General features: G+C 46.7%; 2 long non-coding RNA genes across 2 annotated transcripts in view; both read right to left on the bottom strand.

The window, feature by feature from the left end:
• LOC135916473 (uncharacterized) overlaps nucleotides 1-19,904 on the bottom strand; it is a 744,131-nt gene that overhangs the window by 360,105 nt on the left and 364,122 nt on the right. The gene's annotated exons all lie outside the window — the stretch shown is intronic.
• Nucleotides 1,520-13,559, bottom strand: LOC135916472 (uncharacterized). The gene is made up of 3 exons (XR_010568942.2): nucleotides 13,415-13,559; nucleotides 3,879-3,967; nucleotides 1,520-1,782 (listed from the first exon to the last, which is right to left on the bottom strand). It is a non-coding gene; the product is annotated as an uncharacterized lncRNA (long non-coding RNA).

The raw sequence follows: 19,904 nt of genomic DNA on the forward strand, positions 1-19,904 counted from the left end.
CATATGAGGAAAGGTGTCTGCCTTTGACAAGCGTGAGGTGGTGGTGTTATGAGTTCGCAAAAAGGCCGTGAAGACTTGCGTGGCAATGGGCGTTCGGGGAGGCCACGTGCGTCGCTCACTTAATTTGGTGCTGCGACGGGACAAATGTCTGAATCGGTGTGAGGACGATGAGGAAAAGTAGTGTAAGCTGTGTAGAATAGTACGTATATTTGTAATTACCTGTATGTACCTCATTTCGCTAATAAAAGATGCGGGCAAAGAGTTTCTGATTCGCCCACGTACTTCAACATGCCACTGCAAAGTGAGATCAACCAGGTGGTTATTCAATGCGCTAAGGCACTGCCGGGAAGCTTAGAAGTGATTTCAAAGGAGTAGCAAAGGTCTGATGACACCTACAGCTGGCATGTGCAGCTGTGTTGCCTCGGCAACCAACGTCGTGGCAAGATTCATACATGTAATAGGAATGACCTTTGGCGCACTATTTATTTAGAACGGTGACTACTGTAAAGTGAAATTCCCGCTTGAAATCCACACATACTTAGTGTCTGTAAAATTAAGATCATCTTTAAAAGCCTTTGTAGAACATGTGCGGCAAACATTGTCGATAACTGTTCAATCAAGAACCAAGTTTAATCAAGAAAGCGTGAAAAAGTCAGCGACAACATCCTGTCCCTTTCAAATACCCTGATACTTTTAGTCATATCATAAGAAGCCAACAAACACTGACACAAAGGACAACATAAAAGAAATTACTTGTGCTTAATAAATGAAATAATGAAACGAGAAATTAGTGGAAATTAAAGGGGATGAAAAAACAGCTTGCCGCAGGTGGGAACAGAACCCACAACCTTCGAATTTCGGGTGGGATGCTCTTCCAATTGAGCTACCGCGGCGCCGTTTCCCATTCACTTTCTTGGGTATTTGTGTGTCCTAGTAGAACCCTGGGAGTGTTAGCCAGCGCCACCACTCACAGACCTTAGCGGCGGACGTGGAACGTCCTTTTTGCCGCAGGCGTCACGAGAACGGGATCTTTTTGCGTGAAGGCAACTGGTCAATAAACCCACATATGCTACCTGAAGGCATCAATGTTGCCGGATTCGAGACCCTCGTTATGTAATAAACGAGAAGAAAAGTGGTTAACCGAGGGGCCCGATTTTCGGGCCCCTCGATGTGATTTGGTGGGCCACTTTAAGTACTTCGTGTAGAATAGTATTTCGCTAGAATAGCAGCTTGGGCTTGTTGGTTTTCCATCCTGCTAGTAACAGCGCAAAATAAAGACAAGGGACGAGACAAGAAGACAGCGCTTGTGGTGTCTTCTTGTCTCGTCCCTTGTCTTTATTTTGCGCTGTTACTAGCAGGAGGGTGTAGAAGAGGTGAATGAGCATTGGCGCTGGACAGCTCGCTGTTAGAATAACAGCAGTTGTGAACGCAGCAGTTGTACTATATATATATATATATATATATATATATATATATATATATATATATATATATATATATGAACAGGCGTTTGTGTAAACCACAGTAAAATTTTTATAGGTGTCTTCAAGAAAGGACTTTGTCAGTTGGCGAACACCTGCAGAGCAGACCGCTATTTTCTTTTTCGTTTCGCACTCAGGTGGACGAGCAGCCAAGGACGGTGGCGCTCTCGCTCAAGCGCCGCGCATTGTCCGACATTAACAATCTCAAGGAAGGATGACGCCATTTTTCCCAGTTGTGACTTCGGTCAGCTGAACAGTCGTTCAAGAAACTTTCTGCCTTCCTGGGTCCGACAGAGATGATCTGTGGGATGTAAGGACCTTTGATCAGCTTGTAGTCCCAGCGGTAGACGTCTGGCTTCGATATAACCGCTATATTAAGAAAAACATGCAGGTAAACAACAAGGTATTATTCCGACTAAACAGCGTGCCACAATAAACCGGTCGGGCACAAAGCACAAATAATTAGTGAGAAATATAGAATTTGAACTACACCAGCTGTAACTTCTTTAGTACTGAACAACCTCCGTGTTTACCACATTAATGTCAGATTGTACATTTTTGTAAACAAAATATTTCAGGGTGCTCAGTAATAGACATATCAACGTTCAAGGTGAATTCAATCACCAAATGAAGAGAGCGTGTGCAAACAGATTTAAGCGCACTATAATTAATCCCAAGCGTATATAATCACAAAGCGTTCTATTGCTGCGTCTCACGCATACACCGATTTCTGCATTGACGTCAAACATTATCATAATGCAAAGAAGGGGTAAGGCGTGCAGACACGGGCACAAAATCAGGTACACGTGCCGTAAACATGCATGTGTACCCGATTGATACGTGGTGCTACCTTTCCAGTGCACGCGCAGATGAGTTTCGTGTCGTCTTTCCTTTTTTCGCCTCAGTGCTTCCTTCAGTTGATAGTGGGCGTTCGTGTTGTCCACTTCTCACCTCGTCTCCTTGTCTGCACGGCTTACCCCTTCTTTGCGTCATGAATCCTTAGCAACTCGCTCAGCTTTCTGTCGTTCTAAGACATTATCAGTCAGTCCGTAAGGCCATCAGCCTATGTTTGCGCAAAATGAATCAGAAACAGCTGTGTATAAGTCCGTAAAAAGGGCCACTTTAGGAAGAGGAAAGCGAAAAATATTTTTTCTAGAACATGTGAAATGCTAGATGTCGTGGGCCCGAAATGGTGGTTCAGTGCCTATGACGTCCTGCTGCTGAGTATCATACGGTTACCTGTCGTCTTTGACGAACCATATAAGAACGTGGCGATGATGTTTTGCCAAGAGTTAGGGCACCGCAAACTGCGCAAGGAACCTGACGGCCCGACTTTGATCGGCATCTCGTCTGATCAGAGACGGGGTGGGGGGGGCGCACTAGGCACGTGCCCCCACCCCACCCCAGAAATTTCTTAGTATGTATCCGTAGCATGTCCTGGGCTTTCTCCGCATCACTGGTTAGTGTTAACTCGAACATTTATCCTTTGGCAAAATGTTTCTGACAGCAAGTTTCACGCACCATTTCTTATTAAATTGACTCGCATGTTGATGTGGACCATTGCACCTATTTAAATTTACTTAAATTGTAGTTGCTTGTTGATTATGAGAGAACAGAATGGTAAATATTAAAGCGAGAAATTCGCGATCTTAAGTATGTCTGTTATAAAACATCGAAATGTCGAGTAGCTAGAGTCATATATTATATGTCAGGTAATAGATAGTTAAATAACGCGTTTCTGCGCTCAACCTAGCAATAGGGAAGACGACCTTCAAAAACGCTACCCGGACTAATACATAAGCAAGCAAAAGCAGATCTACCAAGTAGAACGCTTTCTCCGTGTTCGAATGCACAAACATATGCGAAAGGGCTTCGGCTTTAAAGGTCGCTAGTTTGTGATTTCCGCACCGCCGAAACATTGGCTTTGCGCCTTAGGCGGCGTTCAGCACAAGGCGCTACCTTCTCTTGCCGAAGTCGCCAACGCTACACATTCTTTTTCAAAGGGAAACACAGATCTCTAGGTGCCCTGTAAAGAAAGGCACAGCTAGAGTGTGCCTACGTGTCCGTCTGTGAGTGCGTGCGTGCGCCTCAATATTTTTCTTCATGGAGGAAAGAAACAAAATAGGAGAGGCATTGGCGTCACGTTTTTCAAGCCGGAAGTGCAGCCATGTTGGTGTGTCATCTCCCTTTGTCACTTCAATAAGCTCGCCGGAGCCGATTGGCGCGAGCTTTGTACTTGCATTGCTATGAGGCGCCAGAAGCGTGTGCTGCTGACGCGCGTCAGAGAAAAGCCTCCGAAACTCCTGCAACAGTTTTAGTGAACGCTTTCCCTCTTCCGTGGTTTCTCTTAAACGTTTGACTGTTTTCGGCGTGATCATTATGATGTATTTTACTCACCACGCTGTTCTCGTTTGCGATGCCCAGGCATAGTGGCGGGTCCCGTTAGGCTGAAGCTTTTCTTCACGACTTTTCATAGAAGTGCGTGACTATGGGAAAAAATTTTGCAATGCATTGTACAAACCAGTTTTGTAGAGGTTTGCTTTCTATAAATAGAGGTTTGTACATTATAGCATATTAGATCAGAATTTTGATAGCAGTCTGGGTTCCTTTTACGAAAATGAGCAAACTGCTGAAAACTTTAAAGCAACGCAAACAAGATTATGACTCTAACTTTGCGATGACGATGGATATCAGAATACTGCGAAGCATTATTTAAGATGTTCAGAGCCAACAAAACCGACTTATATGTGAGTCTGAATTATGCCGCTAAACTTGGATTAAACTTTTGATGAATTCACGTTATCAAGGGAGCGATTTCACGTAGTGCAGTAAGATACGTAGAGTTGAGAAAAATAACACGCAGTTTTGGTGCGAAATTAGGTATAACGTAAACTTGAAGCTTAGGATCTCTCCTTCGTTTACAAAATTCAGAGTGCTTTGCAAGACATTAGAGCCTATTCTGCACAATATCTGTAGAACTTCTGTAGAAATATTTTGGATAATATTATTTTATCGCAAAGAAATCCTTAAATACATACAACTGTTGCTAAAAGACTGCACGTCTACTTTTATGATGCATTTCAACAAGAAAATCAGACTCGACCCCTAGCTTGGGTTACATACACTCTCGTTTATAACAAGAGTTGGGCGCAGCAGTGATAGTTTAATTACTGTCCTTATTTTCACTGCTGGTATTATGATTTCCATTCGCTCGATCCTCTTCCCCTGCATATGCGTGGATGACGCACTCTGCAGAACATTTGTGCAGGCTTCCGAGAAGTTCACCTTTGTTGCGAGTGCCCCTCACTTTTTATTTTTTGCTTCCCGTTTGATGCACATGACTCATGGAAACGCAGCTGTTTATGAAATGCGATTCCCCTGAGTCAGCGGAGCGTTAGTTGGCGGACATGCTTCCGCGGACTGCTGCAAATGCTATCCCCCAGTTTGCATGCATCATCCTCACATGCAGCTTTCATACTTTGGTCGCCGACAGAGGTTCAGTACAAGCAGGCGTGCATGACAGTTCATAGCATTTGATAGTGAAACCGTGCATTTCGCAGCTGGTATTCACTGAGCGAAAGGGAGCTTGCAGCCGGTTAGACGAATGTCAAAGACAAAGAATGCCAGAAAACACAGTTTTGGTGTCTTCTTTATTTACTTATCACCAGAAAGACTTTCTGCAGACCCGTTGTTCCTTTTGAAAACACTGTTAAGGTCCTGCGCATCAAGTAAAAGGCAATTTCGTTCCAGAAACTCTTTATTTTCTAAACGTAACTTGAGGATCTAACATATTTGTTGTAGTCACTGTACGTTAAAGGGGTATGATCCTGGGAAAACAGACGACCGAGAAGCCAGCTATAACAGTAATAAAAACCTTCAGTGGCTAGAAATGTTTAGAAAGAAGAAAAACAAAGGTATTACGACAAAAATGCGAAGGAATAAAATATGAAGTTATTCAGGCATAATCTCTTTACTGCATGGATAGTCAGAACAAGACACGTGCACAGGAAGATTGAAACTCGCAGTTAAAAATTTAAATATGAGGTTGTATGAGCGAATATCACGATCTCATTATGAGGCACGCCTTAGCGGGGAACTTTGGATTAAATTTGATCCACGGCGAACTTGTAACGGGAACCGACACCTTTTTCAAATCAAAAGGGCATTTTTTTGCATTACACCCCCATCGACATGCGGCCTCGGCGGCCGTGAGAGCACCCGCAACCTCAAGCGCGGCAGCGCAACGCATTGGCCACTGCGGCACCGCTGCAGGCGAGACTTGATAGACAGCGGGCGAACAACAAACGTGGCTGAAGCCGACGTTTCGACAGGGGGACTTGTCTTCGTCAGTCACTGGCGAAGACAGGTGTCCTTGTCGAAACGCTGGCCCCAGTGACGTGCGTAGACAGAGGGCGATGTACCGTCTTATACCGATTTATTTTATTTTTGCCGTTATGGTGTACTTCACAAGGAGCACCAGCGCTTCCAGACTCCTGCTCGGGTTAAGGAGTTCACAGAGACGGCAAACCACCCCTGTTTCACTTGTATTATTGCGCCTGCTTTACACTGACACTGCAAGGAGGAAAATGTGGCTTGATTTGCTTCAACACGAAGCTCACTGTGCCCACCATACGGTGCACAAGAAGCGTGCTCTTGCACACATAGAGAATTACGCACGCCAATATCTCCACTTTTTTTATTCCTAAAATAACCGAAAAAAGCAATGAATAATTAATGCAGTCAGTGCGAATTCAAAATTCAAATTATTCAAAAGCGCTGCGACGTTTGAAAGTTCGATAGCATTGACTATCTCTAGTATAATAACGTTTCAAGCGCTAATAAAGCTCAAAGGAAAACGCTTCATATGCACCGTACGCGGTTCCAATCACTCACCAGGAGGTAGATAAGTTATTGGAACACCAAGTTGGAAATACCGGATAAGTATAGGTCAGGCTGTGCGAGAAAATACACGCGGCAAAAAAAAAAATTAGCAGGGGAAGGCTAACCGTTCTGCAGGCGTTCACAACAAAGTTTCTGAGGCTCCAAGTCGCCGGCGCCCAAGACGACCGAGACCTCGAGACGCTAAATCCTTGAAGGAACCAAAATAAAGTTTCTCTCTCTCTCTCTCTCTCTCACTCACTCACTCACCGAATACAATACAACCATGTTTTTTTATGTTTCAGACGCGCCACATGTGAGTAGCGCCAGAAGCGGCGAACACGTAAAGAATGATTGCCCTCCCATTCGTCGCCTGCCTCTTTTAGAGATAATGTGTGCAGCTGAGGCAGCACCTATAACCTTTTTAGTGTCTTTGGACTCCGGCACTGGCAGAGGTGCGAAAATACCAGTCGTCAGCGATGGGCTTCACGGAAGCGTGCGGGGACCGGGTGCAAAGAGCGTCGTTGATCTGGCTGAACGTTCTGAATCGTTTCTCGAGAGTGGCGTGAACCTCGTGCAAGTGCAGCCTAGCACCTGCGCGCCTCGTGGCAAGTGGAGAAGAGCAGCGGTGCAGTAACGATCGCCACTGTCGACTGCTGCGGGCAGTTAAGCTTTTCAGAAAGCGCTAGCATAGAAATGGAAGCCATTTTCTTCTAATTATCGCAACAATCACCATCATGGAAGTACACGTCGTGAAAACAAATTCGTGGCCGTGAATGCTACCTTTTTTCTTTTTGGTCACAAAGCACGATTTAGTGAAAATCATACGATCTAAAACAAAATTGCTGGCACATTACGAGTGTTAACTAACGTGTCTTGCCAAGTACTTAAGCAGCGAGCTTGTACCTCCCCTCTTTATGCCAGCTGTAGAGTGAATAATCTAATGGCAACCAGTGATGAAAAGCTGCTGGAGAAGCACAAAATAAGCATAACCATTTGACAAGAGTGTTCTACGATGCACTACGAAAATGAATTTGACCTTTTCGTCGCAAGTCTCATGAAAGGGGAACAATGCATAATTCTGCGCGCTACGTTTTTGCACACACCTGCTACGGTTATTATCGGGACTGGCTTGCACAGCAGGGAGCACGAGACACAAAATGAGAACAGGATGACACAAATTTGTCGCCGCGTATATAGCTAGTGCGCTTCTTGTGTGCTGGCTATAAAACGCAAATCGTGCGCTTCTACACTAGGACATCAGTCAAAGTGACGCTACGGCGTTCCTTGTTTATATATATGTACTCGGGCACATGGGAAGAAAATATTAAACGCGTACAATTTATTTACCCTGCTACTCGAATCGATTATGCGCTGGCACATCATATCCATTTTTCTATTTAATGGACATCTTTCACTGTCTTCAAGGACACAAAACTGACGTGGAAGTTGTTTCAAATGCTTGACGCTAGGTTCCTTCAAGAGAGCGTTGTTCATATTCGTTGTCAACAACCATCAGGGTGCCAAAGCGTTGTATTTAGTGATTTCTCGGGCATGGTCGGCATCAGGTATGCTTTGAAGTACAGCTGGCTTGCCTAGCCACCTCCCCCCCCCCCCCGCGATTTGTTGAACGTAAGTTTCTCACCGAGTAGACAACTTATAAAGCAGTGTATGTTGACCGAGAAACCATCACAGGGAGTGAATTAACGTTGAGTGTAAATTAACTATAAATCACGAATAAAATGTTTACACGTAACGTCGGCTCATATGTATCCTTCTGTAAAATACAGACCAACACAAATGTCTTAACTGAATAGCACATGATATTCAATGGCCTCTGATTTTTTTATACTTGTTATATTCTTGCTACCACATTTTTCATCCACTGGCCATACGTTACTTGGAGCCGTATAACGTAAAACTATTTCAATATGTTTCTATTCCCATCTCCTGGCGTCAAACTTGCATAACCGCTGAAGCAATCATCGGGCGGTCACCCGCAGGTTTGTCTGAACAAACCAATCAAATGCTCCCCTCGTTCATAGTAGGTCGCTTTTGTTTGCTTGAAAAACGAATAACATTGCCTGCACTGAGCGGCTTGTCTTATCTAATTGACACGCAAGAGGCGAGGAGCATGCTCAAGTGGAGAGGGCTTCTATGGGGCCGAGGCACTGCAATGAAAATCGATAACCGGATGAAGAGGGTGGTGCCGGCGTCTGCGATTGGTCCGCTTTCTCTTGCTTAGCTTGCGGTGGCTCGTCGACAATCGCGGCGACATGCAACAGAAGCTTAAGAATGCTAAAACGGAGCCTCAGCAAAGATGAGTTGACAGAACAAGGTCGTAAACGTGCCGAATATTCTTGAAAACGTTACGCAGCCACGCAAAAAGTATTATTGCACGCAAATAAACCCATGCTCTCCGGCAGGGGCGATTAGCCAGTGCCGGAGCGATCGGCGGCTGCCATCTTTTATTCCTTTCGCAACGGGGCAGCCTGCGGCTGTTCAGAAGAAAATTCAGTTTTGTTCGGCATATTATTGCATCTTTAACGCGTACGCGTCACTTTGACGCGGTAAGATTTTGCGGTTTTGTGACGTCGCGTGAGAAGCAGGTGAAGTGGGTGCAGCTCGAAAACTTTTGACCATTAACCGAGGGATAATGGCAAAAAGGCGTCGAATCAGAAATAACAATTTTTGTTTTGTTCGGTCAAATTATGCGTGATCAGTGTGTACACATCATATCAGATGGGGAGCTATTGCGGTTATTGTGACGTCGCGTGACAGACAGGTGAAGTGGGGGTGCTCCAAAAGAGTTTTTGACAAATCGCGCGGTGGACGGATTGCAGGATTGCAATAGAAAAGTTTGGAATTGTTTTACGTTATAGCGCCCTTGGTACGTGCGCATTCTTGGCCAATCCTCCAGAAGGATAATTTTATTTATTTATTTATTTATTTATTTATTTATTTATTTATTTATTTATTTATTTATTTATTTATTTATTTTAATAGTTTCATGGTTTCAGCGGGACGTAACAGAAGGCAATGAGGAAGAAATGGTTGTAGTCATAATACAGCAAAAATAAAACATTATGAAAAACATCAAAAAAGCACAATTTTACGCGAAACGAAAGAACGCAACAGGTAACCAGGCAGATTATTCAAATACATAGTTTTGTGTGGCGGTTTTAAACAAACAAGTGTCAGAAATATTGGCGACAGAGGTAGGCAGGTGTTTCCAATCGCAGGCCGTCTTCGGTATAAATAAGTAGAAATACGCATTCGTCCTGCATTATCGAATGCGTACCATATGGCGATTATCTGTGCGAGGTGATATGAATGATGGTTAAGAAAGAAGATCACTTTTTAGTTGGTGATTAGGGTAATAAATCTTGCGAAAAAGTAGCAATCGGGAGAGTTTTCTACGGACGGAAAGACTAGGACGGTTCAAGGTACTTTTCATTGGAGTTCCGCTAGCAGTGCGAATGAAGTCAGAGAATATAAAACGGGCGTTGTGATTCTGTACTGTTTCTAATTGATTAGTAAGGGATTCAAGGCCAGGTCTTATACCGAGCTTGCGTATTCTAATTTAGATCGCACTAGGGTTTTGTAAAGTAGTAGCTTTAACGAAAATTGAGCCACAGAAAAGTTACGGCTCAAGTAACCATGCATGCGGTTAGCTTTGTTAACAATATGATCGACGTGAAGTTGCCATGAAAGATTATCAGTTATATGAACCCCTAAATATTTATACGCAGTTACTCGTTGAAGTATAGAGCCATAAATATGATACACACTAAGGTTCACGCTAACAGATCTGTGCGAAATACGCATACATTTACATTTGTTAGAATTCAGTTTAATCAACCAAGCGTTACACCAACTGGACACTTTATCTAAGTCACAGTGTAGTATGTGGACGGGTCTGAAACGGAAGAGATCACTCGGCAAATAACACGTTCATCTGCAAAATGTCTGGTTGTTGAGTTACCAAAGTTTGGTAGATCATTAATATATATTAGGAACAATAACGGCCCCAGCACCGAACCTTGAAGCACGCCTGAGGTAACAGAACATGGTGAAGTATCAGCGTTATTAGCAGTGACGAATCGAGTTCTGTTACGCAAAAAAACTCTGGATCCATGAAATAATGCTAGGGTCAATGTTCAGTTTGCTGAGCCTTAAACAAAGTAGTTCGATTTAATTCAATTCAGCTTTATTCAACCTCTGTCAGATGTTTGGAGCACTGACAAAAAGCCCGAAATGGCTTGACTGGGTCCGTGCACCATAGCATGGCATACAGTAGCATCAATTCCGTACAAAAAGCACAGGAGAAAATCAACTTGCAGAAAATCCAAGAACTACAGAGAATACAAAAACAATGCAAACAACAGGCAAATATGTGCATAAAGAAAATCCATGAATATACAGAAACATCGTGGGAAATTCACTAGATCAGAAACGAGGAAAAAAGTACAGAAAGTACTAGTGTTTCAACAAAAAAGTGAACGATGGAGAGTTATACATATATGTTGCGTAGCTGATTGAAAAAGATCCATTCTATATCCGTGCCATTTTTGGCCAACTCATTTAACAAGGTTGGTAATATGTACTTAAACATTTGCTTACCGTAGGTTGTGCGGAATCTATCAACTTTCTATGTTTCGGGTTAGCGTGTGTTGTATGCAGGGGAATTTTTTTTGCAACTTCGCCAGTGATTTCTGAAGGTTATTTTTCTTGTTTGTTTCCAGTTTATGTTGTCGAAGTAGTCTGAAATTGTATAGAGATTGTACGTTTACAAGCTTAAGCTTGTTAAACATGTCCTGTGTGTGACTTAGGTAAGGAGCTTTAAAAACAAGGCGTATTGCACGCTTCAGAAGTGAAAGAAGTTTTTTTATATTTTCTTTAGATTTTGTTCTCCAATCTAGCGCACCATAGTTTAGCGTAGAAGAAAATAGAGCATTGTAAATATTGTTAATAGAAAGAGGGAATGTAAAGCAATGTGGACGCATGGGGCCGATTACCTTGGACGGTTGTTTCGTTAGGTAATTGATGTGAGCATCCCAGGACAAATTATTGGAGAAAATCACGCCAAGGGTTCGGAAACTCTCTACAACTTCTATTTCGAAATCGTTTAGCAGTAGTCGTGGAATTTCGCAGAATTTGTTTCGTATAGATGAAACAAAACTGCTTTGGTTTTACTAATGTTTAGCTTTAATCCATTATTGTAGCCCACAAGTGAATGCGAAGAAGTGTTTCATTTGCGCGAAAATATAAGCATGCGATATCCGAGCCGGGAAAAAATAGGCTAGTATCATCAGCGTATAATATATACTTGGCGATATGATCAATGTTAACAATTGGTGGTTAAGAAGACCAAATCCGTTCGGTAAATCTAAGAATATGCAATGAACGAATAATCCCTTGTCTAATGTGCCAAATAAGTCATGGGTGAAGGAGACGAGCTGCGTCTCACACAAGAATGATTTACGGGAACCATGCTGATGAGGAAAGAAAACGAATGATAGTCAAAAAATTTAACCAAATTAGGATATATAATATGTGCAAACATTTTACATGGGATACTTGTTAACGATATCGGTATGGAGTTGGTGGCTCAATGAGTATCACCAGAATTCAATACTGGCAAAACCTTGCCCACATTTCAGTCCCTGGGCAACTATCCCGAGTCCAGCGATTGCGTAAACAGTTCGCACAAGTAAATGGAAGAATAAACAGTTGCATTCTTTAAAAATTTAGAATTGATGTCGTCAATTGCTGAAGATGAGGAAACCTTTAGAACACTAATTAATATTTGTACACCAAGACTTTCAAATACAATTGGGTCCGTCAAAGGATTCTGCGCCGGGCGAAAACAGGCGATGGGAACAGATGATTGCTGAAGAAAAGCTTTACAAAACGCATCATTACGCTCTTCAGGACCCTGTGATGGAAGAATGGCAGCGCCGCTGCTGTCGTTAAGAGCTAACGTTTTATGCTTGGAACCAGCAATGGTGCTCCAATTTTTTTTTGAAGTAATTAATAAACAATTACGGAAGCGTGCTGCGCTAAAATACATGCTTCGCGTCTTTCAATGCTTTCTTATATTCCGAAGCGATGGCTCGATATGCATCCCAGTGATAAGGACAATGGCTTGTTTTGGCTCTGCTAAAAAATTGTTTCTTGTTATTTAAAAGACGTTTTAATGCCGCAGTGAACCATAGAGAACGATGCTTGGCTGATATGACACTTAAAGTTATGTATTTATGCATAAGATGGTGAACGTTTTCTTTAAAAATCTGCCAATTCCTTTCCACAGTACGGTTATTAAAGTTTGGCATGTGCTCATCTAAAAAAGTCCCTAGTTCTGCATTTATCGAAGGAAAATCTGCTTTCGAGTAATCTCTGATATATTTGGGATCAGATCGCATACGCCTTTTAGTACTTTTAAGCTCAAACTGAATGAAGGAGTGGTCACTGAGGCCCGGCAGAAATGTCAGTGAATTAACTATATCGGGAGACGTAGAACAAAATCGAAGATACTAGCGCAAGTAGGTGTGGTACGGGTCGGCTGGGTAATTAGCTGAAGTCTGCGCACAGATTTATGAAGCCAATCGTGTCAGATGATGAATCCAGAATGAAGGGTAATGCACCAGACCATTGTCTCAGTAATAAATGCAAGGAGCACTAACTACTCCTATACATTTAGATATGTGTCGCACTTTCAATAATCTTTCCTCGACAAGCACCAAACATTGCCTTCATTCTCGTGATCGAGCTGACAGCTAAAGCCAAAGACACCATGCACCTGTCTTGTGCTACCATTGCTACTTCGCTAACTCAAAGCTTCGCGTCATTTAGATAGCAACACTGCGTTGGAACTGCGTGGGTTTTTCTTCGTGTTTTTTTTTTCGACCATAAGACATTTCGTAGAACTGTCGACCTTCTCTCACACCGTGGCTCATAAGATTCGCAAAAAAAAAAATTACCGTCAAAAATCTTTTCTGTGGGATCTAGGAGACTGTTAGTAAAAAGTAAATATAAATGTCACAGCAACTTACATGTATTCGGTTCTCACATTTGACTAGACAGAGCAAGTTAACGGCCACGAAATTATCAGTAAACGTGGCTGCCAATCAAAGGAGAGTTGATAGGCTCTCATTTCGAACATTTAGAGTTACTAGAGTCGTTTTTTCAAGGATAAAGCGCTTCAGTTTCTATTCATTTCACATCGCAGCTTTGCGCAACGAGCGTGTTCACTAAATGAGTAATCAAAACTTCATATTTTTCTGTACGAATTGTGCAGAACTGTAAAATTGTGCATACATACTAAAAAAAACTGCGTGGAAGTTAGAAACAATACTAGCCTTTTGAGACCTCTTATTATCGTGGTCACTATTTTCACACAACAATTTCTGGGATAAAAATGAGAAACCACTCGTAAAAGAGCATCTTCAAGCACTTGATTTTGCATTCATGCACTCAGCATCAAAGCATTTGGCAGCAGCTCGACACAGAGCAAATATAATGTTTGAGTAAATGTGTTTCTAATTTTTTTTAAGATGCGAAAAATGCGATAATTAAGTCATTTCCTGGGGATCCGTTACAGACCGAAGGCGTACATTTCAAATTGGCTCGAGATAGAAATTATACAAATAATTAAGAAAGCGAGACTAATAAGTATTTTCACCGAAAGATAAAGCCGATTGGTTGATGTCTCAAAAGACGGCACCCCCGTAATCTCAGGCGTTCAGAAGGGGTTCAGACAGGTAAAGAGCTGGCGCGGTTCATTTCTGCAGCGTTAAAAATTCCGGCCAGTTTTATCCAAAAAGAGTGGAAACTTAGTAAGAATCAAAGCGCCCAACCGTAATGCGGTTATCAGATGCCCATGAGTCAGGTGGCTGACTACTCCTCTCCGTAGGATAGGCATGAAATGAGCCAGATGTTGAGTTGATAAGGACACCAATTACTGTCTCGGATTGTGCTAAAGCGTATGCCCATAGGATAAAAAGCGATCTCGAAAAATCTCTGAATCAGAGTCTTCCTTTTCCTTTGTAAAGATAAATCGGAACGCATTTTCTAAAACGCCCTTTCTTTTCCGTTTCTGAAACGACGTGTTAATCGGTTCCGTGATCCATAGGCACGTACTCGGTGGCTCGAGATACCTCCGATGATGATGATGAAAAACTTTATTGATAATGCCCGGCGATTTGGGTGGGGTGGGGCCATAAGCACCCCAGCCTAGGTGACGGCCTCGAGTCCTTGGACCCGGGCGGCTTCCTCGGCGTGCCGGACGGCCCACAGTTGATCGGCGAGGTCGTGGCTGAGCAGGGCCGCCTCCCAACGCGCCCCTCGGTTCGAGACTGCCATTTCTATCCCGTTCGTCGGAGACTCCTGCTGCTGGCTACCGGCGCATGCCCACAGCATGTGCTGCAGCGTCGCTCTGGCTCCGCACGCTTTACAGGCGTCGGACGGATATATGTCGGGGTAGCAAAGGTGAAGGATCACCGGGTTAGGATATGTGTGTGTCTGCAATTGCCTCCAGGCAACCGCCTGTTTCTTGTTTAGGTTGGCGTGCGGTGGTGGGTATTTACATCTGTTCAATCTGTAGTGTTGCGTGATGTCTCTGAAAGTGGTCATGCGATCCCCCCACGTCCACTCCTGCATCGCTCTCGCGGTGGGCGAGACGTCGGGATTGCCGGTGGGCGCCGCGGCTCGGCATGTAAGTCCTCGAGCCGTGGCGTGGGCCGTCTCGTTTCCCGAGAGCGGAGGGTCCGTGTGGGCGGGGGTCCATACGAGGAAACGGTCGTTTTTGCGGCAAATATTGCCCTGTTGAATTTGGAGAATGTGGGCCGCTTCCCGGGAGATCCGGCCGCTAGCATAGTTGCGTATCGCTGCCTGCGAGTCGCTGATTATCACCTCGGCATCCGTGGTGGCCACCGCGAGGGCTATCGCTGCTTCCTCGGCCGCCTCCGTCTCTTCCGTGCGTATCGTCGCGCTCGCGACGCAAGTTCCGCTATGGTCCGTGACTGCAACCGCGAAACCACGCTGCCGCTCGTAACGGGCCGCATCTACGTAGACAGTTTCTTTGTTGCTGCCGTATTTCTTTTGTAAATCTCGCGCGCGCCTGTTGCGCCGGCCGGCGTAATGCGTCGGGTGCATGTTCTTGGGCAACGGCGAAACGGCGATGCGCTCGCGAATCGGTATGGGTATCGCAACCTTTTCGCCCTGCTGTGTGTAGTAGCTGATGCCCAGCGTCTCGAGAATGTGTCGTCCGGTTCTGCTTTTTGACAAACGCTCGTATACTGCGCGATGTTGTGCGCTTCTATTATCTCGTCTAGGGTATTGTGTAAACCCAGTTCGAGAAATTTATCCGTGCTGGTATTGATCGGCAATCCTATGGCACGTTTGTACGCCTTGCGGATGAGGCGGTCTAGTTTAGTTCGTTCGGCCACCTGCCACTTGAGGTAGGAGGCGACGTACTTTATGTGACTGGTTACGAACGCTTGTACCAGGCGGATCGTATTGCTTTCTTTCATTCCGCTATGTCTGTTCGTGATGCGTATCAGTAACCGGATCGTTTCATTGACCGCACGCTCTAGTCTGCGTACGGTTTCGCCGTTGTGGCCGTTGGCCGACAGGTGCAAGCCCAGTACCCTAATTTTGTGAACATGCGGGATGATGGTGCCGTCAGATGTGACTACTCTAATTTCTCTGTCGGCGTGCTCGGCTGCGGAATCGGAGCTCCTGGGTTTGCGACCCCTGCGCGTGGGTCTGTAAAGCAGGAGCTCCGATTTGGCCGCGGAGCATTCGAGGCCCGTGTCACGTAGATACTCCTGCACCCCGTCGACGGCCGCCTGTAAGGTTTGCTCTACGTGGCCGTCATTTCCCTCAGCAACCCAGAGCGTAATGTCATCGGCGTACAAGCTGTGGTGGAGGCCTTCTATCTCTGCCAGTTTCTGGGGTAATCCGAGAAGCACGACGTTAAAGAGCATGGGCGAGATGACAGAGCCCTGCGGTGTGCCCGTGCAACCTATGTCTATGTCTTGCGATTCCAGTCCGCCGATCACTATGCGGGCATGGCGACCCGTAAGGAAGTCCCGTACGTAGTCGTACGTTCTCTCGCCCAGTCCCAATGCTCGTATGCTTTCAAGTATCGCAGCGTGTTTTACGTTGTCGAGCGCCTTTTTGAGGTCAAGACCGAGTATTGCTTTTGTGGATCGCGTGGGATTGTCTACGATGTGGTGTTTGAGTTGAATCATGACGTCCTGCGTAGAAAGGCCACGACGGAACCCCAGAATCGTGTGCGGCAGCATGTCTCGGTCCTCGAGGTAGTTGGTAAGGCGAGTGAGAACCGCGTGTTCCATGACCTTGCCGACGCAGGACGTCAGGGATATTGGTCGAAGATTGTCGATTTGTACCCGTTTGCCCGGTTTGGGGATCATAATTATGCGCGCCGTTTTCCACGAGCTCGGTATCGCGCCGGCATTCCAGCACACGTTAATGTAATCCGTCAGCCGTTCTATCGACTCGTCGTCCAAGTTGCGGAGCATTTTATTGGTTACGCCGTCCGGGCCCGACGCCGATTTTCTGTTGAGCTTGTGCAGTACCGCCCTCACCTCTGCTACGCTAAAGTCTTTATCTAGCTGCACGTTACTCTTCCCCGCGTACGCCGGATGCGAGACGGGGCTAGTTGCCTTGACGTAACGGGTTCGCACGGCTTCTAGAAAGTCCGCGGACGTGCCTTCGTAGTCGTGTACTAGCTTGTTAATCTTATGAGCGTGCGCTGATTTGGTCTCCTCAGGATCCAAGAGGTGCCGGAGGAGGTGCCATGTCTTGGCCATTCCTAGCTGATTTTCCATACCGTTGCACGTCTCCTCCCATTGCGTTTTGCATACCTGCAATGCGTGGACTTCTATGTCCCTGTTTAGCCGTGCTATGCGTCTGCGTAGCGTTCGATTGTGTCGTTGACGCTTCCACCTGTCCTGTAAGCTGCGCTTGGCTTCCCACATGTGTAGGAGTTTACTATCTATCACCTCTAGGTGTGCTTCCTGCGGTACTTCCCGCGTTGCCGCTTCGACATCCCTCCTGAGCGTCGCGGTCCAGCTCTCGATGTCGTCGATAGCATCGCTGCCGCGATTATGCTCCTTCCGGGCTTTGCGAAACGCGTCCCATTCTACCAGCCGATAGTGGTTGCCCTTGGTGCCGTCCCGATGACCGTGGTGATGGTAGTGCGGTCCCACATCGACCTGGATCTCGATCACCGAATGATCGCTACCCAAGTCCTCCTGGGTGTTATGCCACCGCGCGCCAGCGACGTTCTTCGTAAACGTAAGGTCGGGCGAAGTGTCCGCACATACGCTGTTGCCCTTGCGTGTGGGCGCGGAAGGGTCCGTAACGAGCTCCAGCCCCTCATTCTGCGCGTCTTCCCACAGGCGCTTACCCTTCGGCGTTTCGTACTTGTACCCCCACGCCGCGTGAGGCGCGTTGAAATCACCCGCGATGATTAAGGGCCTGTCGCCGGCTGCCTCGCACGCCTTTCGCAGTAACGTGCTAAAGCGGTGTTTGCCTTTAGGTCTACTGTACACGTTCAATACAAACAGACCGCGCCCTTTCGTCGGAATAAGCTCAATCAGCACGTGCGGTATTCTAACGTTCTTGAGTTCGCGTTGCGCCACGGTGAGGTTGCGTCTCACTAGCGTTGCAGCGGCCGGCGGTGCTCCCGCGGTCACGGCCTCATCGATCGCTTTGTAACCGGCCAGCTTGACCGCGTCATTGGTTTCTTGTAATAGGATTACGTCAGGCCGTTCCCGGTTGCGTAGGAATTGTTGAAGATGCCCCCGTTTCCTCCTGTACCCCCTGCAGTTCCACTGCCAGATTGTGAACGTGTTCTGTGTGTTACGCGGTCGTGGGCGTTGTGTTTGTGTGGTGTGTTGAGCCATCGTGACTGTCCGCATTATTATTTGCCGTCCGGCTGATCCTGCACCTCTTCGTCCGGTATCGGCCTAAGGTACGGTTTCCCAGTCGTCCGTACCGGGCGACCCGCTGCGCCCGGGAGCCGCATTTCAATATTGTCTATGCGCGATTGGAGCGTCGCAACCATTTGAGTGAGTTGTGCTATTGCACTGCTCAGCTGTTCGGTTTGCGCGGTTTGCTGAGCGATTGCGCGGTTCAGTTGCGTTGTTTGATGCGCTTGTTGCGTCATCATCGCGTCTACTTTGTCTTCGAGTCTGTCGACTCGCTCGCGGAGTTTCTGCTCGCGCGTTTGCAATGTGGTCTCGGTCTGTTGCGGGTCTAGCGCCTTGCGTTTAGTAGGAGCGGGTTGTGCGTCCTGCGCCTCCATGACTTCCTGCGCGCTCTCGACCGTTCGAGCAGCTGCGTCTGCGGCGACTGGTTTGGTCAGAGGAGGAGGAGAGGGGGTTGCTGGGGCCCCTTTTAACGTGGTAATTTCGTTCTTTAGCCTAGCATTTTCCTGCTGTAGTGTTTTGATGACGGATTCTAACTGATCCAGTCGCTTCTGTAACACGCTTTCTGTTCCGTAGTTGCTACTCTGAGCGCTACTGCTGCTTCTAGTTGCTCCGGGGTTTCTATTAATGGCAGTCTCGGTTCGCGATAGCGGCGCACGAGGTGCGCCTCCGGAGGCGACCGCCGCCCAGCTCACCTGTGGGGGGTTGGATCCTCGTCCATCTTCCGCTGCAGCTGCATGGCTGGCACGGGCCGTCGACCTGCTGCGAGGCCTCACCGAGCGGGGGCGGGAGCTGGTGCGAGAGCGGGCTCGAGAACGAGTGCGGGAGCGAGTGCGGCTACGTGCACGGCTCTCCCTCGAGGCCGAGCGGCTGTCGGCGCTAGCTCGTCTCTGTGTGGGGCGTTGTCGGTAGCTCTCCTCTCTGCAGTCGTAGGTGCTGCTGCTGGCGTAAGCGGCCTCAGCCTCCTCGCGCATTCTGCGTTCCCATTGTCGTCGCTTGACTAGGTACGGCGTCTTGTACCTGGCTTTGCACTTGCGGTCCCCGGTAAGGTGACCCTTCCCACACAGTTGGCACACCGGCTCGCACCGATGGTCGTCGGGTGGGTTGCTGCATCCGCACCCGCGGCACTTTTTGTCGTTCGGGTTGGGGCACACGTCGGTCCTGTGTCCCAGACGACCGCACTCGTAGCACATGTCGATTTGTTTCTTGTAGAGAGAGCACCTCATCAACATCCCGCCGTAGTTCACGTAACGGGGCACGTAGTAGCCGTCAAAGAGGATGACCACGTTGCTCGTGTTCCCCATGCGCTTGGCATGCAGGACGTTCGGGTTTCGCTGGTTCACGAGACTTCTCACGACGTCCGCCGGCTTTTCGTCTAGCGATATGCCCCTGATAACACCTTTGGATGTGTTCTCCGGAGCCGCTCTGTAGGCGCTTGCTTCGAACTCGCGGTCGCCAATGCGCAGCTTGCAAATGCTGCCGTATCGTCTAGCGCGATCTTCTGACGGAGTGCTCACCACTATCACGTTTTGGCGCTCATTGAGACAAACGCTGTCCTCCTCAGCTGCCTCGCGTCCCACGCCTG

This window comes from Dermacentor albipictus, chromosome 7 (assembly GCF_038994185.2).
Source record: "Dermacentor albipictus isolate Rhodes 1998 colony chromosome 7, USDA_Dalb.pri_finalv2, whole genome shotgun sequence".
In the NCBI taxonomy this organism is placed as follows: Eukaryota; Metazoa; Arthropoda; class Arachnida; order Ixodida; family Ixodidae; genus Dermacentor; species Dermacentor albipictus.